General features: G+C 42.4%; 1 long non-coding RNA gene across 1 annotated transcript in view; it reads right to left on the bottom strand.

The window, feature by feature from the left end:
* Positions 1-25118, bottom strand: part of LOC146352399 (uncharacterized) — a 147143-nt gene that overhangs the window by 2901 nt on the left and 119124 nt on the right. The window contains exons 3-4 of the long non-coding RNA XR_014787355.1: positions 3737-3864; positions 48-119 (exon numbers count right to left, since the gene is read on the bottom strand). This is a non-coding gene — a long non-coding RNA (uncharacterized LOC146352399). The remainder of the gene's footprint in view (positions 1-47; positions 120-3736; positions 3865-25118) is intronic.

Raw genomic sequence — 25118 nt, 5'->3', positions numbered from 1 at the left:
CCCTATCAACCAATTGTTATCTGAATTGTATTTTTTTACTCACGTACTCATTATATATTGTTAGGAGTTCCTCTTGAGATGTAAGTATTGACCATATGGTAAGTTCCTGTGTAGATGAACTGGATGGAAATATGTAAAATGCAAAAGAGAATTTCTATCAGTAGGTTTTGTAAATCCTCTGACATACAGATGATTGTGTCTGCACAATTTAAGTTTGTGTCACCTTAATGATTACCACATTTATTATGGCATGAGCTTTTGTGGACCACATTCCACTTCATCGGATGCATCATAAAGTGTCTGTAATCCATGATAGCTTATGCCATAAGAAATGTGTTAGTTTTTAAGGTGCCACCAGACAGTTGATTTTGCTGCAACATATTAACACAGCAACACCTCTTGAATTTCTAACATTATATTACACTTTTAGACTATATTCATGTAAACTAAATTATATCACATTTCATATTTATTATTTAGACCACTTCATAGTCATTATCAATTGGTACTGTATTTGTTCAGTCTTTTCTGTAGCAGCTTTGCAAACTACTGTACAGGCCAATAAAGATATGTGAAACTGCAAAACTTGAGCACTCCAAAGATCTCCGAATTCCATCTCAAAGCTTGTTCTGATTCAAGTCCGTATCAGATTATGAGCTTTGCATTTTCTTTTTGCATGAAAATCTGTGCATATTTGGTGCATATTTTTCCAAATGTACACATCTATTGTAGACATCTTTGAAATGTACGCATTCTTCTCCCATTGATTAAAGTGTATTTGTGTGCATTTTTCAAAAGTATGCATTTTTCCATGCGCATTTTTCCATGCACATTTTTCAAATGTATGCATGGTGCTGAACACATTGTTTTGGTTTGCAAATCCTGTTGCAAGCTTGTAAATGTAAGTACTTAGACCACAGATTGCATCTGAGTCCGTGTTCGGTCTGGAAGATGCAACCTGTGTAAATCCTAATAAAAAATGAACTGAAATGAATTTCTCATACATCCCTACATACCACCCATACAGATATCAACTTGAGGACCACAGACGTTTGTAAAATGGTGGCTGATAAGTATGAGCAGCCAATGGGCTAAATAATTTGTCTCTTTTGTGTCCTCAATATCTTCTTTTATTGAAGACACCATGTGTCAACGGCAATATTTCCAAACCTCAAGACCCAATTTTATTCTGTCATTTTGAAGTATTTTCTTCTAAAAACACTTCACCACCTGAAACAAGCAAAACCCAGATTAAAAGTGCCATATATGCATGACTTTGCCAATTAAAAATTAATATTAATATTTTTCTGTGTAATTGTATATTTTTAATATGTTCACAGATGAAAGGTCATCTTCACTGAAGAGTATAAATTATTACTATGAGAATTGTTTCCATGTTCATATGCATCACTACTATTATGAAATGATTTTCTGTATGCCATGCCTCTTGTAAAAATGTTCAAAAGGTTCCAGGGAAAAAATGGGTTGTCTTTGACCACAATCCATTGGGAAGGTTTCCTTTGCAGGCTCTTGAAAAGAAAGAAGGCTGCACAACAACTCTGTCAGTTTGTTTGTTTTTTTAACAAGGGAACTTCCCATACGGATTGTGCTCCGCAAGTTTTATTCTTTGATGTTTAGCTTCACACATAGTGATTGTTTTAGGTTTTTTTTTTTTTTTTAATGAGTATACAGTTAACAGAAAACAGCTGCCATTTGGAGAAAATAGGTAGATCGGTTTCTTAAACCTCACCGGAATGTATACATCTACATTTACGACTGCTTTTCCTTTGTGAACTGCCTTCTAGTAAATATGTTCCCTGCAGAGATGATTTGGCAAGCCTGTCTGTGCTGAGGAAACACATTATTTTCTTTCTAGCATCACATGGGTATTGTCAAGTATTCATTTCCAATAACAAGTGCAATATGCTATCTGCAGTTATCAGTCTTATTATTTTCTTTTTTAAAAAAGCAGCAGCCTGCTCTACTCTAATATCCGGGCACACAAGATTAGAATTGTAAGGAATGAAATCCCTGGAATGGGCCAATTTAGGATTAATTCTTGTAAATCTGTGTTGCTGGTCTATATGATGAAGTAAACATTTGAGGCACAAGCTGCTGGGACATTCTTCTGAGCACCATTTAAATGGACAGGATTTGCACAAGGGCGCTATTGCACTTTCCCATGAGAATTTTCTCCTAGGTCATATCCTTATTTAGTTTATGAGTTCATGGTGGTGTATCTGCATAGATTTTCAGTATGTATGTGGTCAACAGGGATGGTTGCAGGAGCTACAGGAGAAATAATGGCAAACCTGGAGGTCAACAAGGAAAAAGGGACAGTGGCAAAGGAGTCCATTAAGGGCCTGATGACAGCTGCAGTAGGAACCAGGAAGGGATTAATTGCAGAAGGGGATCAAGGATTGGGTGGAGCCAATGGTTCCAAGATATAACACAGCAGGAAAAGCATCAGAAAAGGAGCGGGCTGAGAAGGTTCAGAAAGAGAGTGATGGGAGGTAGAATGGGCCCAAGGCTGGCTAATGGGGCTGTGTGGAAAAGGCTACAGCCAGCTGGGCACTCACCAAAAACAGAAAGCAGAGAGCAGGGCAAAGAACACAGTATTCCTGCTGGGTTTGGCAGCAGAAAAGGGAAGCCACAGAGGAAACACAGATGAGGATAGCCTAGCACTTAAGGGGTAGACATAGGAGAACTGGCTTACCAGTGACAGGGTGAGCATAAGCACTGCCTAAAGGGCATAAAAAGACAGTAATAGATGGTTTTGTGCCTGTTTAATTTGTTCTGGTAAAGAATGCATATTTTGGAACCTTATGATGTGGAGCTGCCTCCAGCAAGCCCGGAATTGACAATGTACTTGGTACATAAATATTTACTCACTGGTATAGTGCCTCTCAGTTTTTTGGTTGTTGTTGTTGTTTTTTTTAAAAAAAGGATAGGACTATAGAGCATTTGGTTTATAATTTTACAGATTCAATAGGCATAGATTCACCATTTCATTTCAGACATCTCATCAGCTTTGAATCACACAGATACATTATATAAGTAGGGGCCTACAACAACATGAATTAATAAAAGAGTTGTATTTAGAACTCAGCCTCTCATTTCTCTGCCTCTCTCTTCCCTTCCCCCGCATGTATTTCCTTTTCTGGCTCCCTCTTCCTCACTTTCCGTTGTGTCTCCTGTTTCACACGTCTCCTTTTTTCCCTCCTCTCTGCTTTGTTGGTTAGCCTGCCATCCCTCCTCCTCTGCCTCTGTTCTGCCTCCTTGCTCATTTATTTGTTTGCATCTTCTCACCTCCCCCCCCCAACACCTGCCATCTCTTGTTCACATGTTTGCCTCCACTGACTCCTCCTATTTCCTGTTCCCAGCTGCATTTTCCTCCATCCCTTTCTATTGCTGGCTCATTTGCATTCAAGAGTTTTTTTCCCCCCTTTCCTCAGTTGAGGGATTCTGAAGGAATCCTTCTTGCCTTTTATAGCTTCTTTGATTTTCCTACTTAAATATGCTGGCACCCTCTTTGGCTTGGTGGCATCTTTTCTAATCTATGCATTCTGGCTTCTATACTTATGGTTTTAAATAACTTCCAAGTGCTTCACAGACACTTGACCTTGTTGGTTCTCTGTTTCAACTTCCTTTTAATTAGTTCCCTCATTTTTTAGAAGTTTCCTCTTTTGAAATCAAATGTGACAGCGTTGGAGTTTCTTGGCAATTTGCCACTTACATATATATTGGGTTTGATAGCACTGTGGTCTCTGCTTCGAGTCAGTTCAATAACACTGATATCTTGCACCAGGTCCTGGGCACTGTTTAGGATTAAGTCCTAGGTCACTTCCCCTAGTCCAGGGTTTCCTGTGGGGAAGTAGAGAAGCTCAGCCAACCATTCCCAAAGGCTTCCTCGCTACTACCATTATCACAATATTCTGTAGTGCATTGAGAGAGATATAGATACTGAACCTGGATTTTAGATTTAAATAAAGTTGAATCTGGAAAGCAAGACATTTGGGGGTGGGGTGGGGGACTGGGACTCAAAAGTTCAATAATTAGCTACCCAGGTTATTTTTTCATTAATATACACATTAACTAAATTAATAATACACATAATAACTAAAAACACAATCCCCAGATCAAAATGCAGGAGATCTTCCCAGTGTTAAAAGGTAGCACAATTCAGACCAAAACCTCTGTCTTAACTACAATGAAAATCTTGACAAAATTCTAAAACATTCTGTTACAGAAGTGTGCAAGATTAATTTGTCAATGTAAAAAAGGACAAATACCCATATAATAATATAATCACAGTTTGACCTTTCTTTTTTTGTTTTGTTGATAAAGTGCTGTTTACAATTCAGTCCTTAAAAACTAGAGCTTTCTATTATGTGCCTATGAGTGTGTCTGTTGAGATTATACAGGAAGCTTAGAACTTTGCTTAAGGAATAAAGGATCCACAATCAATTACAATGCAGACGTCCCTATCTAGGCTAGACACATGGAGACCACAATGCTATCTCATCGGGGAACCCATTGCATCCAGGTGCCTTTTGGAAGAAAGATGTAGGAACATGCTTCTTCGCATTTGGGGAATGATTCAAGGGGGTTATTTTTGAATGAGTAATTAAAGGGAATCAATCTTCTTTGCATTGCCACTGCCATGAAAAGTACCATAGCTGTGCAATAATCGCATGCAATTATTCAACTACCCCTTTGGCAAGGACAACATAATTAGTCCTGGTGGTGTCGAGAGATTCCCTTTTATACCAAACAAATTGGCAGTTTTAATCAAGTGTTGCTGAAAATGTCTCATAACACAAGGAAAACAATGAGTGAAGGTACAAGGCCCCCAAGCTGTGTGCCTCCTATCTACAATGGTTCAATTTTACAATACTAACAACATGATGAATACTACCAATCTCTGCATAAGCTGATTATAATTGCATATCAGTATCAAGTCACAATAGTGCTTATTTGTGGAATCCAGGATGTCACCCTATTTATGCCTTGGCAGATGAGCGGCTTTGAGATATTAGCCATCACTCAAATGCTGCTTCCAGAACATCCCTCCAAGCCACATGCTATGACAGCAATGAAGAACAAGCCTAAAACTCTCTCTGAGCGACTTGCTGAGCCATCAGGAAATGTCAAATAGCCCAGAGCCTATGAGCTGCTGAAAGCATATGGCAGAATTAAAAGTGATTTCACTGCATAACAGTCTGTTGGGCTAGGCACAGAAGTAAATACCTGTGTACTGAGAATGTTCGAAATGCAATATGGTCCTAGTACATGAACAGTCCCTTGATACAAGAGACTGCCTGATCCAAACAGTGTTCAGGTGCAGAACCATCCATCCTGCAGTCCTTCACTGATCAACCTCACAATCCATATTACAATATGCCACGAAGAACAGACATTTAAATCACACTCATGGTACATTTATTTACAGAGTGACATTAGCACCAGTCTCAATCACAAAGGAGCATACAATCTAATTTCAGCACAGAGAGATGAAAATGAGGATATTGCTGAAGTCTGAATCTCTCACCTTATCAGTGATACAGTGCAGATTTCCTGGGTGGTTGCAAAGCAAATGCACAATCCATTTAAGAAATAATGTACCTATGTAGATACATCCACTTGATATATAGATCCCACAATAGCAACAGTTTAGTATTCTCATCCATTTACACTGGTTGGGTGTACAAGGGTACAATAACCGAATCTCCTGTTTCCCATGTTCTGTTCAGCCATACTATTACGTATAAGTTAATTTAGGGGTTACATCTTCAATCAATCCTTCATCCTTTCCATCCTTTGCTCTAATGTAATGTACTGAACTGATAGGTTAGCACTTATTAGCTAATCAGTTTTTGTGTGAAAATGAGACACCCTCATATTCATCCAGTTGCAACACTTATCTATGGATTTAAAATGTATACATTTTGAGAAATGAAAAGTTTAATAGATAGCCAGCCAGATATCCAAAATGACTATAAATACAAGTGCCTGTGATCTTTGTATGCTACAGACCGGGGTGGTGTGTGTGTGTTTCATAGTTTATTCTGCATTACAAAGACTTTTATGTTTGTGTTCTTTGTAAGTAATAAATGTATTCCTAATTTTAATGGTGTGCCATAAACTTAATTTGTATTCTCCTATAAAAAGAATGAGAACTATACAGGGCTGGCCCAACTATTGGGCAGAGTAAGGAGGCAGTCAAGTGGTGAATGCTAGGGGACAGCAGCTATATCAGTGAGCTAGCAGGGGTAATGGAGGACAGAGCTGTTTATGTCACACGGCCTGCCGTGAACCCCAGAAGCTAGCCTGCTGCCCTTGGGCACAGTAGAAGACACTGTCCCATCATTAGTGTTAAAGTAAGATTCAGCTGCCAGTCCTATCCGCTTCTGCATATGGAAGGGGGCCATCTTCTCCTTCGCCTCAAGACAACAAAATGTCTTGGGCCAGCCAGTGTGTAGATACATAGTTAGTTCATGCAGCAAATATATACGCACATAACTACAGAACAATGTATTTAAAGATATGCAAGGAGAATTGTATGGCGAATGTAAATGTAAAATAAAATTCTTATCTCTTAATGGCTTGTGAATCCCTTAATCACAAGCCACTTGATTTTGTATGTATTTTTTAAGTATTTGCTGTTCTTGGGAATGAGAAACAAGGTGTTGCCTTTTTAATATCGAGGGTCTCTAAAATTACCTTTGAGCTTAAAATGCAAAAACCTTTCCTTGGGCTATATTCCCATTTTCAGTGTTTTATAACTGTGAGCAGAACTGTTGTGCTTTTGCACATCAGCAGAAACATCCATTACTTGTAGCAAAGTGGTGATTTGTTACATTCCCCCCCCCCCGCAAGCTGTTTGAGAGACAAAAATAGGATGGGGAGGAAAGGAGGGATAGGAGCCTTGCCGTATATATGCACAAGAGGTTTTGTGTATAATCTGAATAACTTCCTTCCCTGCAGAGGTCTGTTATCTTAATGACTTTGCTTAAGAAGTTGTCTTGTCAAACACATTTAAAAGCTTTTGCCTCATATGAATAATGTACAAATGGAAGCAATTTGGCAATAGCCTAACTAGAGATAAAGAAGCATCTAGGTATGGCAGAGACTTGGAAATGCTGAAAACATATAAAGTTATGAAATATGGAAATATTTTTAACTGTAATTTCTCAGTGTTAAATTTGTTTCAGCACATACCACCATACACAGTGAAAAGCATGCACAAACTAATTAATGAACGCACCACATAATCAATAGGAAGGAATAGTCTTAATAATCTACTATTGCTACAATAGATGGAGAAATTACACAGGTTAAGCCCATAACACACTGTATTGGCTGCCTGAGCAGACAGACATGGCCGTATTGAAGATTAACAACACTTTAATTTGCTGTGGTGTTACCACAAAATGACTACAACACAGAGATGGAGAAGGAAGGCAAGGAGAAGGTTCCTATGCTCACTAACCTGGAAGTAAGCTCTACTGAACAGAGTTCAACTTAATTCTGAGTAAATGTTTGCCCTGTAATGTTGCCTAGTAATCTTGGTTGGACCACATCCTCAGTGAATATCTAGACCTTTATCAATAAACCTAAGGGCAGGGACAAATGATTAAAGAATATTTTGTTTTTTAAAAATGAAAATAAAAGGAGAGAAATGTAAAGTCAACCAATAAGGAAAAAGGAATTGAGATAATCTATTAATGGCGATCATCTATGAAAACAAGCAAACCCAAAGCGTCAGTTTTACTAGTATGCCCTTGGTCACACCTTAATTGTTTATCCATGCTTTAGGGCTTCTCCACATGAGGCTAAAATCTTGCACCCTTATCGGGGATTCTGCTTCTGGATTCTTTGTGGGATTAAGATTGCCTCTTTTATACATTGTTTCCCCCCCCCCCGGGGGGGGGGTCTTTCTGGGCAAGTTCTATATGTTTTATTGTACAGACACTAGACTGTGCTTTGGTATAGCTGTGATATAGCAAGATTCCGTAAATTCACCGGAGATTTCTTGAGCTTCAAAGCATGATAAAATCTCTTATCACATTTTCCCTGTTGAGAATAATGCTGCTATAATGGCCAGAAAGTACAGGAGGGCCCCTGGAGGTTGACAACATCATGTAAAGGACCCACAAAAAAAATGTGCGTAATGAATCATGAATGCACTATAAAAGTAGAAATGCCCTTAGTAAAAACTATGCTTGATTACTGTGATGTGCTATATATGAAACTTTGAGAAAACTTTAAACGACTGAGAACATGGCAGCCAGGTTCTTGATAGGGGCTTGCTGTTGAGAGCATATTACATATACACCCAAGGAACTTCTCAGTGGTTCTCAGTGTTCCTTGGCACAATTCAAAATCTGGGAAGGAGATGAATTTGGGAAGAAATTAATTGAAAGGTGTTTGATGTATTGATCTCTTACCTCACCTCTGCCTTGTTCTCAGATTGTGGTCTTGGGCAAGGCTCTCATTTTTCAGAATCACTAGTTTGCTTTCTGTAAAATGGATATTACAGCAGCAAAGGTTGAGTCAAAGGAGTGTTTTGATGTTTAGGGCTCAGACCCTACTTCTGCCTTGTCATCAGTTTGGGGTCTTGGGCAAGTCTCTTGTCCACCTAGGCCAGCATTCTGTTTCCAACAGAACAGTGGCTAGTAGGGATGTGCACTGGATTTGGGAAAAGCCTGAAGCCTGAGCAGAATCAGCCTGGTTCTGTTGCTTCCTGAGGCTAAGCAGGCTTCCCTCTGAAGCCAACAGAACTGAAGCCATTCCAGAATGAGGCTTTGTTAACCTTTGTGTTTTGGAGACACGCAGACTTTATGTCTCCTGCAAACAGCATCTTTTGGTCTCATTGGTTTCTAAAAGCAGGGAGAGGGGAGAGGGATGGAGTGCAGTTGAGTGTCTTGCAAGCTCACCTTCTAATCACAGAGCCCACTTTACCAGGAGCTCCAATGACTGTCCTTTGGGGGAGAGCAAAGATGGGACCATGGCAAGCCCATTTTTCCAACTCTATCAGGCGTCACTAAGAAAAAAAGCCTTAAACTCATTTTCAGTCACCATAACTCCCTAGTCCCTGTTCCTATCCTTATGACACTTTGCAGGTTTCTTGCCTGGGGACACCTCTAGAAGATATGCCATTTTCATACAAATTGCCCCTCCCAACAAAACAGGGGGAGGGAGACTGTAAAGTGAATCACTCCTCCTCCCCCCAATTGGAGGAGTCCCCTTCCACATGAACTGCTGTACCCATCTTTCTGAAACTTTGCATGTTTCTTACTTAGGGACACCTCTAGGCTATCTGTCATTGATTTTCAAAACAATGGTCCGCAAGGAACATGAGGAGAATAAGTGCATCCTCTTTGGGCTACCCTCAAAATGCCAAGGATGCTCTTGCCCATAACCCCCTGTGCCTATTCATTTGAAATGTGACAGAAGGGGCAACTATCCCTGCAAATTCCATCCAATTCAGATAAACAGAACCAAAGTAATAACACATATGTGTGTGTGTGTTTTAATTTCCCATGAAAGTTAATGGGAGGATCAAAGCCTCCGATTTTGGAATCTCTGTTCAAGTTTGGTACCTGAGTCAAAGCAGATGGCATGCGAATCAGTCCAAGTGGAATTGGGCCCTTTTCTGAAGTGCTGAGTCGAGGTCCATGTGGAAGCTGGGTGTCAGTCCACACCTCTAGTGGCTAGCAACTTCCTCTGGAAGTTCACAAGCATCTCATGGTGAAACCCTTCCCCTGTTGTTTGTCCCCAGCACCTGGTATTCACATTCAGAGATGTGTGTCTGTGAATGTGGAAGTTCCATTATTTTTTTTATTTGATTTTTAAAATTTAAAGTATTCTTATCCAGGTCCTTAGCTGTTCAGCTATTATGGATGATAAAGTTGGTTTCTATGGACAGAGTTGGGGTAGAGAAGGAGGATGAAGTTTAGGTGGCTGGAACTGAGGGAAAGTGCCAGGGCAGGGGGTTTCTTGGCAGAGTGAGCGGGGCTGATAGCATTCCGACTTTTGGAAGGCACCAAATGTCCTTAATAAAAAGTACAGTCATATAAACATTCCAAATTCAACAGTCAGTTCAGCAGCCTTGCTGTATAAACCACATTCTTGCATAAATGTGTGGAAAGATGGGGACTTTAAATGATGCAAAAGCTATGTACACACAATCTACCCTGTAGTTTGTATATGAGATTAGGTTGAACGAGATTATTCACATATGAATGCAAGAACTGAATCTGGAAGAATGACCATGGCCATCTTAGATATATACAGACAATTACTTGCTGAGGACATGGAGAGAATAAATGGAAAGTAAAGTCTGTTAAGACACTCCATAAATCACGCTTGTTATCTTTAGTTAGTTTTTACTGTAAGAACAAAGTTATTTTAAAACACATGTCTTAGCAACTGGCCAAATATATAGACGTCATTCACCAAAGGATGAGAGGACGGGACAGTCCACTTCTTAACATTTTTTCTGACTGTTTCTTTCTCATTATCTTTATAAACAGCCATTGTTATTTTCCAGAAATTCACAGTGCAATCCTTTACATGTCTACAGAGAAGTAAGTCTGACTGAGTTCAGTGGGGCTTATTTATGGTTAGACATGTAGAGAGGATTAAACTCTCAAGAACTGACATCCTTTTTAAAACACACGCGCGCACACGCACACACACACACACCATTAAAGCTGTATGAAAGAATTAGATTACAAACCACCCGAATGGACTAGCTAATATTTAAAATAGTGCCAAACAAATATTCATTAATATTTATGGGTTTTAAAATACATTTGTAAGTGTGATTTATGAAACTAGTATTGCTTTTTAAGATGGAAAAGAGATATGGGGAAAGTAATGAAGATAATTGGACTTAGAGGAAAAAAGAAGTAAAACAAGCTATGCCACTCAAAATACTGTTCATCATGCTCCTCTTTAACTCAGGTATCATGTAAGAGAATGGACTGTCACTTTCAAATATAAGTTTTGACAATCAACTCCTTGCTACACATGGGAACATAGGTATGACCAGGGCAGGCTGGTGGTTCCAGTTTCAGAGGGGCAGTGATTCTTTTCTGGGTTTTAGTTAGAAGCAGCCGGAGCTCTAATAGCACTATCCATGGTGCTGAACACATTTCGGAGATAGTGTGCAGCACCTTGGAGGCACCTTGAGAGTTCTGGCAGGTTCTAACTAAAATGCAGAATGGAATCACCGCCCCTCCAAAACTGGAGCTACCAGCCTTCACTGGGTATGACTGATTTGGAATGAATAATTCAGTAATGGCCCAAATGAAACCTGATTCTTTAAATTCTCTAAATTTATCTCTAAACATAATGGGTTAGGTCCTGGCTTGCACTCAGCAGAGCTCCAGTCACGTAATGCTCTCCTGAAGGAAGGGGAGGGAAGGCCATTTTTGCCAATTCCTTCTTCCTCCTGCAGCCCCCTGAAAAGTGGCTCTGGAGGATTGGGGAACCCTCTTGAACAGCATGGTGGGGGTGGCACTAGGGGAAATCTGTGAAAATCACCTACCCCCTTCCTCTAGTGGGAGACTCCGCTGGATACAAGTCCTGTCTACAAATGGAAGGAGCCCTTCTGTTCATGGAGTGGTAGCTCTGGATCACCACCAGCTCCAAGGTTTTTGAGGTTCCTTGGGCAAGACACCCTCGGTGGGCCCTGTCCCTCAGTGAGTCTGCCTTCTCACCACAATTGTCACCAGCTGCTATTTCTCCTCATCCTCTTTCTCCTCATTCTCCACCTTGCCTGCTTGACAGGCAGACAGCCGGTGAGCAACTAGGCAGTAGCATCTACGACTCCTCCTTCTCGCTACCACCCTTGTCTGGGCCAGAGTGAGAGGCAAGTGAAGAGGATAAACAACTCCAGTGGGCTCTTGTTAGTGGGCCCCTCCTAGGGTGTGGGCCTTTGGCTGGTGCCCAATCAGCTCTGCTCCGGATGTAACTCGGTAATTATGTTGCAAGTATATGCAGGAGAAAATCTATTTAATGTAAACTTCACAAAGCATCTGCACAGAACTCTTTCATTTTACTCCTCGATCATTCTTTTTACAAATCATCTTTGTTTATAAATGTGACTAGCAAAACTCAGTGAGTGAACAGATGTATTCATTTGCAAATGTTGCAGTGTTAGCACATAATGGCTTTGATAGACAAAGTAAAAGGCTTCTCCTCTCCCCTCTGAAAAAATGTAGGTAGAATTCAAATGTTTAATTTTCCTATCTTTTTCTGTGAAAGTGATTTTTACAGAAATTGGAAATAATTCCATTTCAGTGGCCTCTATTCTGTAGTTTATCCACAGTCAATCATTCACTTTATTGTATCTCAATATTTATTTAGCATTAAGACCGCAAAATTTCATAGGAAAGAAACTTACAGTTAATAACAGTTTTCTTTCTTTCCCTTTTTGAAGGACTTCTAAAAGGTTTCTAAAGGATGCATACGAGCAGATGGCTAAAGCATATGCAGCAATTGATTAAAACATGCATAATGAATAAGAGGCTGTTAGCCCCACATAATGCTGGATGGTTCTATCTACTGTCATTCAGTCGACCAGACAGAATAAAACCAATTTAATATTGTGTTTACCCAGTAGGAAGCATTGTTTGCATACCTTAAGACTTATAGTTACCTAATAAACATCTCATATGCTAAAAACAAGATAATGTTTAAAGATATGAAGGTAGATATTTCTGTAGTCAACCACAGGTGGTTAAGGTGTGTCTACTTTTTAGCATTCTACCATTATGCAATACAAATTAAATGTCTTATAAAAATGATATAATTTTCTGTATTGTAATAAATTTGATACACAGAAGCTCCTTGGTGAAGCGTATTGTCCAAATTGTAGAGAAATTAGATTTAAAACTGACTGTATAATAGCAGTTTTTTAAAAAACTGTGTTGAGGGGTGAGGGTCTTTTACTTCTAACTACTTTTTCACCAGTAAATAATGTATCTTAAAACTATCGTTTTGGAGGATGAAATTATTTCAGAAATGCAAATATTCTGCTCGGATGAAAATTGGTTTGGTGACAATTCACTGTGTAGGTTTTTCAGTTAAATGGTGAATGGAGGCGGGGGGAGTTATATATATAATACAAGTCATTTGTAGATATGTGGGCTGATGGGCTAAAAATGCCGCCACCCTTTTGTGGGGCCACTGTCTTTTGTGAGAAGAGGAATTTTCAGAGACTGGGGGGGGAGGGGGGGAGAAATTATCATATATGGGGGGACAGTGGCTGACTCTGACAGACAGGGGGTGGCGTGGCAGAGGGTTATAGTCTGACCGACACACTTTTTGTTTTTACCAAGAATGCCCAGGGAATTATGCTGCCTCTTGATGTAGCATTATTACCATTAGGCCATTCTCAATTAGGAATGCTGCTGCTCAGGGACAGTGCCAGAGCCCAGTGGGCCTTCAGGATAGTGCTGCCAATGGGCCCCCTCCACTGCTGCCACTGCCTGCTTGCTGTCGACTGCCAATGCTGAGGCACCCCCATCTACCAGCCAGCCACCAAAGCTGCCTAAAGCTGCCCACCCACTCACCAAAGCCGCTCCTGCCATTTACTTGTTGCATATATAGAAGGGGTTTAGACCAAGGATATTTTGTGCATAGCTATATATTTTGCTTGTTTTTTATAGCATAAGATACCAGGGGAGGAAGCTGGGTCAAGGCAAGACTGAGGCCATGGCTGATCTCTCCCGATACTTTAGTAGTACATTTCACCTGAGTTTGGACCACTGCAAGGCGGTGTGGAAAAGCTGAGCAATGGCTGGAGAAGGCTGGGGCTGAGAGGAAGCATAACTGGAGCAAGGAAGCATAACTGAACTGTAAGGAATGGTCAAGGTTTCTCTTTTGCTGACTTTTAGACTTTGAATGGTCACATTGCTGGGGGCCTGGCTGACCTCAAGGCTTCATGCAGTGTAATCCTGTGCACTCAGATGCAAATCCCATTGAGTTCAGTGGGACTTACTCCATGAAAATGTGTTAGGATTGCAGCCTTAGTGCCTTTCAAAGGGGCTAGCTCCCTATGTCCTACCAGGCCTAAGAAGAGCTATTGGTATTTAGGGTGGCCACTTATGCATCATCAAAAGAGGAAATTCATCACCAAAAAAAGAGGTCAAAAGAGGACACCAATTTACATATGCAAATCTATAAATATAGATGAAAGTTTAGATATAATAACTAGTTTATTTAAATAGAACTACAATGCCCCTGCTCTCCCACTTTATGGACACCTACAAATTGAGGTGTGTTCTCTGCCAGCTCACCAAAATAGAGGACTGTCCTCTGTAAAGTAGGACACCTGGCTACTTCATGTTCACATATAATCCCAGATGGCTTCCCACCCATTGCAGTCTTTGAACAGAACAGTCTTCTCTGTTCTAGCCTCAAAAGTTGTGACAGTGACAGATGCACCATGTATAAGTAATACTCTATATGACAATTTTATTTCAGCAGATGGACAAAATTTAGACTTTGTCTGCAGAATCTAGATACAAAAGCAGAAAGTTAAACAGGCTGTAGTATGACAATGTACAAGGCCCTTGTCTCTGAAACCTCCATGAGGGCAGAAATGCTATAGCTGAAGTTTAAATGGATGTTGTCTACTTTTTATTGGGTATTGATCATTTCCTTGCCAGCCATGCAAAGGCATGCAGTTTGTGCCTGGTACACTTTATTTTACTTTATTGGTTGACCATCTGCCAGTTTGAGCAGGAGTTGTTTCTAATATTGTTCCACTGCCCTTGCAGAATGCTGTGCCATATCTATAGCGCTCATTGTCATGACAACTCTGTGAGGTAAATCACTGTTATTCAAATTTATAGTGAGGCAATTGGATGTCTATGGTTGAGTGAACAAAGTATGCATGAGACACCATGGGTATATAACACAGCTTTTCGCAGTTTCATAGCATCTCAGAAGAGGACATTGTTCCAGCAGTTGCTGTTACTATGTTCCACAGAGTAATTTGCTGAAAATTTTTAATTAACAGGCCCTCTACACTCCGGGAGACAGCGGAGGACAGGAAGGCCTGGCATGCTATGGTCCATGGGGTCACGAAGAGTTGGACACGACTTAACGACTGAACAACAACAATTACTACATGTTAACAGTTAATTGATGGTTAGTCGGCACCATCACATCACATCACTAGTTTGTTAAGTTCTACTTTGTTAACTTCATGTAGAAAATGGCAAAAAGAAAAGTGTCTACAAAGAATTAAAAGGGAAGGATAAAAACCTATGTTTGCATCAATTTGTAGCAAGAATAAGTTGTGTGTGTGATTTTTTAAATCAAAGTATATAGGGCTGCAATTGATATGATATATTTTAATTGTTCAGTAGCAGAAGGAACTAGTTCCTGGATGGTCAAATGTAGTAGAACAGTCTTCCCCAACCTGGTACCCTCCAGATATGTTGGGCTACAATTCCTAGAACCCCCAGTTGTAGTCCAACACATCTGGAGGGCACCAGGTGGGGAAAGACTTTAGTAGAATGCAGGCTACTCAAAGACTTCATGTGAGGGAAGGTGCTTGAGACAAACCCTGGAGATTCAAGTCCAAATCTCTACTCACTGGACAAAACTAGATCTCAAAACTCCCTTCCTTTGCAATGCTTTGCCTGACTGAAGTTGCCTTTATAACTACCTGTTCTGGACAGTCCTTCTCATCCAGCTGTACTTGAGAGTGGGCATAGTTGTTCAATGGTGTGTTACAAAGTAGCTCTCTTTTGAGTGAACAGTACTGACTCCATTTTGAGACACAGCCAAAAAGCCAGGAATCTTCATCCCCCGCCTCAGCAAAGGTAGGAGAAAGGCACAAGAATGGGGCTGACAGCATCATGCAAGACCAGATCAAGCAATTCAGTTTCTGATGGACTTCTTAAAATGCATGCCCCAAAGGCAAAAGTGGGGGTAAAAATTCAGCAAAACATGAATGTGCTGGATAGCAACAGTAATACCTGGTAAGTTACCTAGTCAGCCACCTGCAATACTCTCCCATTGTTGAACTCCAGCCTTGTCACCTGTCTTTAAGACAATCATTGACATGTAAAGTCATCTTTTGTTAAGTGAATAAGGGATATTAAGTAGGTCTTTTGTTTTTGGCAAGTACAGCCATAATCCTGAAGCATCCTCTTTTGTTATACGGGATGGGAGGCCAACTCAGTCTTTCTCCCAGAGCAAGCAGCACCATTTCCAGTGCCTAGGAGCAGTGTCTGGCTCATCAGAGTTGTGATGTCACTGCCTTCCTCTGAAATGTATTAGAAGCCTCAGATTGGGACAGTCCTGAGTCCCCCTCTACCCAGAGGTGTGGAGCCATGCTGCTGAAATCACTAGGTGCCTCACCCCTCCAGGGGTAAGGTGCCACACTGCTGCTGAAATCACTCAGATTCTCTCTTTCCAGAGGAAAGGCTCCATGCTGAAATCTAGGGATGTCAGAGAATTCACCCCGGAATCCGTGGCGGAACGGCCTCCTGCCCCTGCCCCCCTGCGGAATCCCCCCGGGATGTAGCTTACCTGGGGCGGATGCAGCAGTGGTGGCTCCGGCGGTGGCAGTGGCTCTGGCTGGTCTGCCGACCGGCCGCTGCTGGGCTGCTATGGCCGCAAATGGCGGCCGTCGTAGCGGCCGCCATTTGCGTACTTGCACGCAGCCATGATAGGCTACGTAAGTATTTATGTAGCCTATCATGGCAAAGAGGAGGGATGCAAATAGCGGCCGCTATGCCATTTGCGCCCCTGCTCTTTGCCGTGACAGGCTACGTAAGTATTTACATAGCCTATCACAGTAAAGGCGGCCACGAAAATGGTGTCGCGGCCGCCATTTGCGTGGCCGCCTTTACCATGATAGGTTACGTAAATACTTACATAGCCTATCACGGCAAAGAGCAGAGGTGCAAATGGCATAGCAGCCACCATTTGCGTCCCTGCTTTAGCCATGATAGGCTACATAAATATTTACGTAGCCTATCATGGGCTACCGTAGAGACACAAATGGCATTCCCTTCACAGGACACTATTTGCATCTGCACCAGCCCAGCAGTGACTAGAGGCCCTGCTGCAGATCGGCCCAGCCAGCAGCTCTGTGGCATGGCCACAGAGCGGAGCCGGCTGGGCAAGATTCTGGGGGGGAGGACCGGATCGCCTCCCCCCACCCAGCGGATGCCCCGACCGGAACCAGGTAAGGGGTTCGTACATCCCTACTGAAATCACTAAGCTCCTTGCTTGCCAGAGCAAGGTGCCAACAGTGGGTGCTTTGCCTCCCCAGTTAAGGCTCTCTGCTTTCCTTCCTCTTCACCTGAGACCAGGAGTTGTAACACACACTTGTTCCTGTCTGCAGGAAAGAGCTTCAGCCCCAGGAAAGGTATAATTATTTTTAGAAAGTCTTCATACAAATTGTAGCCTTCCCCTGCTGCTTTCCCTTCTCTCTGTGTGTGTGTAGGCTTCAGGCCTCAGGAAGACTCCTTCCCAGAGTTTTGAAAACTGCTTTTAGGCCTGGAGCTCAGCTTCACCAAGAATGCAGCTAATTTCCCCACCAAAGCATAACTTGGTGAAGGCTAGGGATGTTAGAGAATTCCGCCATGGATCCCAGGGAGGCTGAATTCCAGTGAATTTGGCCCCCCGGAATCCATGGTGGAATGGAGCAACCCGCCCCACCACCCCGCGAAAGCCCCGCAAAACGGAGCCTACCTGGCTGCGGCTCCGGCGGTGGCTCCAGCGGCTCCAGCCGCTGCTGGGCTGTAGCCGCAAATGGCGGCTGCTATGCCAGCCATGATTTGTGTCCCTGGCAAGCCGTGATAGGCTACGTAAGTATCTACGTAGCCTATCATGGTTCAGGGCAGGGATGCAAATGGCGTAGCTGCCATTTGCACCCCTGTCTTTAGCCGTGATAGGCTACATAAATATATACATAGCCTATCATGGCAATAGGAAGGAACGCAAATGGCGGCCACTGTAGCTGCCGCCATTTGTGTCCGTGTCTTTAGCCGTGATAGGCTACATATATATTTATATAGCCTATCACAGCTAAAGACACGGATGCAAATGGTGGCAGCTATAGCAGCCGCCATTTGTGTCCCTGTGCAGCCCAGCGGCCGGATGTCCGGCTGCGGGCGGCCCTGGCCGGTGGCTCCGCGGAGTCAGCCGGGGAGGATTCTGGAGGGAGGGATGGAGCACCTCCCTCCCACCACAGATTGCCCAGCACGGAGCCAGGTAAGAGTTTTTTACATCCCTAGTGAAGGCTGGAGCATCCCCAATTGGTCTTAAGTGTTTAATCCATTTGCTCAGCTAATTCCCCCCAAACCAGCTTGTGTATTTGAATCTTTGTAAACCTCAATAAATGTGCCATTGTGGCATTAATCTCTCCAACAGTGTCTGAGTGTAAATCTCTTTGGGTGGGAATCACCTTCTTAGCCATAGGCGCTCTATTGCCAATGTCTAAAGATTCTTTATAAGCAGGTGTGTGAGTCTTGTTAGAACATGTGCAAGTTTGTACACGGGTCTAACCAGAGCACGTCATGTAACAGGTGTCAAGAGGGTCTTCACAAGCTGTTGATTCCTGAATGCTGGAACAGGTGCAGACACCCCCACTTTGCAAAGAAAGACATCTCGTTTAAATTGGCACCACACTATGGACAGAGATGTATTACTAGCTAAACAGAGTCCTGATTAGTGGGAGAACATTTGGCAGTTCTGTAGGACAGGGCTCATTCCAGTCCATTTTATTCAATTGCAAAACTGTAAGCACACTATACCAGGGAGCCCAAAGGGACCACACGCAAGGATTCAGCCATTCAATAGCACTATAATTGCCTCCCTGTTGGACATTTGTTCTAGTTGGCTACTGTTATCCTTTTAGACAGAATTGTTGGTTCACTGCTGCTACCTAGAATCAAGGGCTCTTTATGCAAATCAGCTTGCTTAGAAAAGTTTCCTCTCTATTTTGAATAAGCCCTTGCTATTGAGGCCCCTGCAAGAGCTTTACCATTTGCGATGCCTCTGAGATTCCAAAAATGCCTCAAGTGCTGGGTGCCTGATGTGTGGCACGAGCAGCGCATTGCAGGATCTCAGCTTTTCCTAGCCTTTGCTCATCGCCCTGATGAGGGAAAAATAAACCCCCAAGTCTTAAAGAGCCTGTTAGACCTTACTTCAGAACCTTCCTCTAAGCCCTCCTACTGTGCTAAAGAATACGCTCAGTCAGTATGAAACATATAAATGCTTTCAAGAGTACTAGTAGCCTCTGCCCAGCAGGAAATCTATTCTAGAAGGAATCAGTTACAGGGTCTAATCAGGTTTCACAAGCAGATATGTACGCAAGGGAAAAGATGCTGAGAAGACTTGAGACAGCATAAAGCAGCATTCACTGCTTTTAAAGCCCCTACCAACTGTAACCCTATAAAAGACTGAGTTTGTACTGGCATGTGTTACAAACCAAATGGTGTATGTTAGACGTGTTCATCAACCACACGATTCAACTCAGACCCCGATTCAGCACTTCAAAAAACAGGCCAATTCTGTTCAGACCAATCTGGAAGCCATCCACTTCGACTCAGGTACCAAACCCAAGCTGAGATTTGGTAATCCAATCCTTCATGCCTCACACTGACAATCATGGGAAATTAAACTAAGAATATACCTTGTGTTCTGTTTGTCAGAATTAAATTTACAGGGCTAGTTGCCTCTTCTGAAGGGATTGAGCTGGCCAAGTTTCAGATGAATATGTGCTGGGTGGGGGGGTTGTGCAAGGGCAGCCTTGACATTCTGAGGGTATCCTAAAGAGGACATGCTTATTCCCCTTATGTTTCTTATGGAACATTGTTCTGAAAATGACAGACAGACAAGAAGCAAGAAACCTACAAAGTTTCAGAAAAATGGGTGCAGTGATTCATGTGGGAGGAGTCCTCACATTTTTGGAACAGGGAAGTAATTCCCTTCCCCTTCCACCACCACCACCCTGTTTTTAGAGCAATTTGTATGAAGTTGGCACATATCATAGAGGTGTCTCCAGGCCAGAAACCTGCCACATTTCAGAAGGAAAGGTGCAGGGGCTAGGGAGTTATGATGTCTGAAAACCAGTTTAAGGTTTTTTTCATAGTGAAGCCTGGTGACATTGGAAGAATGACCATCTGATGGTCCCATCATTGCCCTCCCCCAAAGCACAGTTATTGGAGACCCTAGGGTGGGATCTTCACAACAATGGAATTAGAAGTGTATTGGACAATTACCCGGATTTTCATGGAATCAGCTTTGGTCCGCCAGGAACACATGAAGCAAGAAAAGCTGAGTGTACAGTACCTTTAAAATCCACTTGCAAGGAAATACTTCCAGGTCGGGTGTGGGGAGTTAAACTGAGTATCATCAGACTAGCAGGGGCTGCTCAACCAACAAGAGATGTTTGTTTTCCCCCACTGTCCAGGCTCCCTCCTGTTACTACTACGTTATTATGAATGGAGGGCAACTAATTCACAATTCTGAAGGCTCCCCCCACTACTACATTATTTCCCCCCTTTTCCCCAATGTGCACTCTTTTGCCTTGAGAAGCCAAAATCCCCCCTTTCTACCCCCCTTTCTCCTTCTCCCTACTCACAACAAGATGAGAAGGTCCCATGATCTTGAAGGATCAGTGGATCAGTATTGCGACTTTACATAACAACAGAAACTCTTTGAACATCAAAGAAGCACAGCATCGAGATAGCGATTTCATGGAGAAGCAAAATATTGCTTTAAGGCAAGTTTCTAAAATTAGCCTTTAACTCTTTAAATGCTTACTTCTTACTTCCAAGTAAACATGCACAGAAGGGGGGGTTTGCTCTGGTTTGCTTTGCCCCAGATGATCTCCCTTCATTTACGATGTATGAAACCTCTGCTGTGTGGGAATTGTGGGAAGTGGGAAGAACTTCAAGGTGATGAAGCAGAGACAGTATTTGTAAATGCACTAGTTCGAGGGACAGCAATGTCGTCTTAACTTGTTCATGCTTGGTGATACTTTTCTGGATGGAAGGGGAAACACCCCTTGACCAGGCTCAGCGAGGTCATGGACAGGTGAAAGACACACCGCGGGGCTGGGCTACCATGCCGAGGTAAGTGTGGAGGATAGAGCACACAGCACCAGAAGTGAGGAGGAAGTGAATTAAAGATATCAACCAGAGTATAAGCAATCTCAGAAATGCTGTTTTTTCCACTGAAAGCTCTGGGGTGGCTGTGGGATGGCCACTATGTCATGTGCTGTGGTCAACCACAGAGCACTGCAAATTTGCAGCAAAACCTCCATGAGAACAGTCTCCTGGTAAAACATGCACTGTTATTAGAAGGTGTATGTGTCAGTCACTCAAGTGAAGTCCCTCCACTGTCTAGTGTTGGACTTCCTTGGCAATATTCCAGTTACATATAAATGTGTGTTTGTTTGTGTGTGTGTGTGTGTGTGTGTGTGTGCGTGCGCGCGCGCGCACGCATGCTTAGGATGATATGTGTGAGAGTGATATGCACACAACAACCCTAAAACATTCAGAATCTGTGCCTGTATCTTTTTAAGTAAACCATACAAACATATTTTGCAGGTTCAAACTATTTGCTCAGAAGCATATTGACTGTAGATGATCCCAACAGAAAATGGTTATGAAATGATTAGTTCCATTGGCAGGAATTCTTTGATGTAAATGACTTAAAGGAATTATGGCATTGTTCAAGATTTACCATTAATCAGATCTCTTTCTGACTTTATTTGCAAGAGTGCTTCAATACTGAATTATGGTTTTCTTGGAATAATTTGACATATGGCTCTAGGTAATAAAATAATGGGCTGGCCCAACTTGTTATCTGTTACTGCTGCTTAAGGAGGACTTTTACTTTTGCCTTTTGCCTTCTTCTCTACTGATGGCATCTTATGAATAAATGAGCACACATTACATATGACAATATTGTCTTCTCAATGGAAAGTCATCACTGAGGCTGGAAGATGCTAGGAAAAAAATACCTTAGTACCAAGAAAGAGTTCACTTAAAAGCAAAAGTTGCTACAATTTGGTGCTGGATAGAATATGACTAATGTTAAGCTGAACATTTTCTAGGAATGACATTGAGAAAAGAACAAACAAATCTAGGAAAGAAAATTTTGGAGAGGTTTGGCTTTGAAGTGCTAAACTGGTGTTGTTTGTACATAGAATTCCCCAGTTCTGCACTCTGGAGACATCTTAATGCAAAGTGGGTTCTTATGAAGAAAGAAAGTGGGTTCTTAGACAGAAGGAAGCGCTACAGCTCCCAGCATGCCCCAGCCAGCCATGGCTGGCTGGGGCATGCTGGGAGTTGTAGGGCTTTTTCTGTTTAAACATGGATAGGATTGTACTTTAAGTTGCTTAGTATTCTTGAGGTTGAAAGAAATAAATATGCTAAATAGTTTCAAACTTTTCAATATATAGATATTTCTTTTCATTAGTTCATTAAAAGTTTTGGAGGGAAAATAGTGATGAGTTGAAGATGAAAACTGGTGTAGAAAACTAATATGTCTGATCATTACAATCAGGGGCTGCCATCAGGATTTTCTGGGCCTAGTACAAAATTCATATTCCACCTTCCCACTCACAATCTGGAGGCCTGATTTGATACTGCTCTGTGGTTTGGGAGGAAAAATGAAATAAACATTTAATAAATCATGATAAGCATTTCATTACAAACCATAAGGACATGTTTAGCAGCCTATGTAAATATCTTTCTAATGAGAGCTTCTGCCATAAACTCAGTCCAATAGATACCAAGATACAATTGGCTCTTTTTGCTATGATGGTCATCTTTATGTCATCACAGTTATGAAATACACATGGGAGAGTGGCACCATGGATATTCTTCAAGTACAGAGGGCTATGAAATAAATAAAACCATCGGTATATGTATCAAAAATACATTTTCTGCGTTGTTGAGATGGGAAGAAGAAACCAGTGTCTGCCCATTCACATGGTCTGGGGCCGATCCACATTGCACCCGCCATCGCAATGAATTCGGTGTCCTGTCGGGTTAAATGCTCTCGTGATTATTCACACTCACCCATTTTCCCCGTTGCAGTGCTTCATCGAATGCGCAAGCTCGGTTCACACTCGAGCACTGTGCTGTTTTCCTGCACGCGCTTGTCTGATCTCGGATGCTAAGCGGGGTTGGCCCCGGTCAGTAGTTGGATGGGCAACCACCTGGGAATCAGGCTTCCTGCATTGAGCAGGGGGTTGTTGTATCCCTTCAAATGAGACTAAGTTTTATCCCCTCCTATCCTCAGCTCTGAATGTTGTTGTTTTTAAATTAAGGCGTTATCCTCGCAGAATCGGGGCTTCTCCGTGATGTTTTTTTTCTAATTGAGGCATGATCTTCGAAGCTTCGAAGTTGTGAAGCTTCACAACTTCGAAGATCATGCCTCAATTAGAAAAAAAAAAAAACATCACGGAGAAGCCCTGATTCTGTGAGGATAACGCCTTAATTTTTTTTAAAAAAACATCCAGAGCGAGGGATAGGAGGGGGCAAAACTTAATCTCATTTGAAGAGATACAACAACCCCCTGCTCAATGCAGGAAGCCTGATTCCCAGGCGGTCTCCCATCCAACCACTGACCGGGACTGACCCTGCTTAGCTTCCGAGATCAGACAAGCACATGCACATACAGCCCTTTGCTTGTTGCTGGGGAAATGGGGGCTGCTGAGGAAGCTATGCAATCGGTAGCCAGAAGAAGACATGGGGCCGTCAACAGCTGTGATTGGACAGGAGGGAAATGCAAACACCACCACATATGCACAGGCGGGGGAGGGGACTATGACTGGATATGGTAGCAAAGGCGGAAAATCAGAGCACATTAAGGGGAAATACCGGGATATTGGGGCATTGAAAGCGGGAGCACGGAAGTGGGAAATTCTGGTTCCAATTCGAGGCGGCTACTGCGTAGTGTGAAAGGTGGGTGGTGAAACCTCATTGGAAGCGAAAAAAGGCGGTAAGTGTAGATCCAGCCCTGGTAAAAGCTAAGCATCTTCTCTCTCACTGTTGCTGCCACTGTATCACTGCAGCCACCCCAGAAAGTTTAAACTCAGAGCACCTCTGGGCCTCCTAATGTTCTCTTTCTGTAAGCCTGGCTTCAATTGTGCAGATGGTAGCTAACACATGAATCTAAAGAGGTCAGGTCATAAAGTGCATTATGGCACTATAATATAGCAAATGTTCCACCATATAAAGAAGACACCATAACTTCAAAATACTACGAAGAAGGCAGAAAAGCCAACAGCAATTTGAAAAATGTGATGCTAATAATGGCAGCTGGGGTGGGGTGGGCATGGGGGAGAAAGAGGAATCACATCTCTTTTAGTGATCTGTATAGGTTGTTAAATAACGATGAACATAATGCAATATTCTGATTAAATCCACAGACAGGGCCAGTCCAAGACATTTTCTGCCTGAGGTGACTGAGCAGCAAATGGTGCCTCTGTCCCAAGTCAAGGTGCATGATACCCAAGCACTGCCAACTGATTTTGGCACCTGGGACAGAAAATCCCACAAGTGCCTCTCCTCCTCCCTGGCAGTTAAATTATGCCATTATACTGGTGATATAAATGAATTAATTGCATTAAATTAGTTAATCCTTTCCAGTGGATTTAAACCTCATAACTTTATTATTTATTCACTTATTTATTTGCAGCATTTTCATCCTTCTTTTCAGACAATTATTGTCTCCCAAAGTGGCTCACAGCAATGAAAAAGAGAGAGAGGCCTTGCCATCAGGCTCACGAACTAAAAAGACAAGACACACAAGGGAAGGAGAGTGGAGGCAAAAGGAAAACCAGAACAAGTGGAGCGAGATCAGTTCTTCAAGGCCAGAACAAGGCGGTGAGCGATAAGCTTTAAATGCACTTCAGGACAGGCTGATCTTTTCTTGCTGGTGTTCCTGCTTAAATAGTGATTGGTGCTATTCAAGCAAGCCTCATGCTTACTTAAATGCTGACATTGCAAGAGTCATAAGAAAAATAATGAGAAATCTATAGGGATGGGTGGATTCCCTACCTACTGGTCCGTGGGGAATCCGCCCGCGGGGGGAGGCAATCCGTTCCTCCCCCCGGA

Source organism: Heloderma suspectum, chromosome 2, assembly GCF_057233095.1.
Source record: "Heloderma suspectum isolate Gila_16-S chromosome 2, 16-S_ref, whole genome shotgun sequence".
Taxonomy (NCBI): Eukaryota; Metazoa; Chordata; class Lepidosauria; order Squamata; family Helodermatidae; genus Heloderma; species Heloderma suspectum.
The sequence above is the reverse complement of the archived record's forward strand: the minus strand, read 5'-3'. Positions and strand labels throughout refer to the sequence as shown.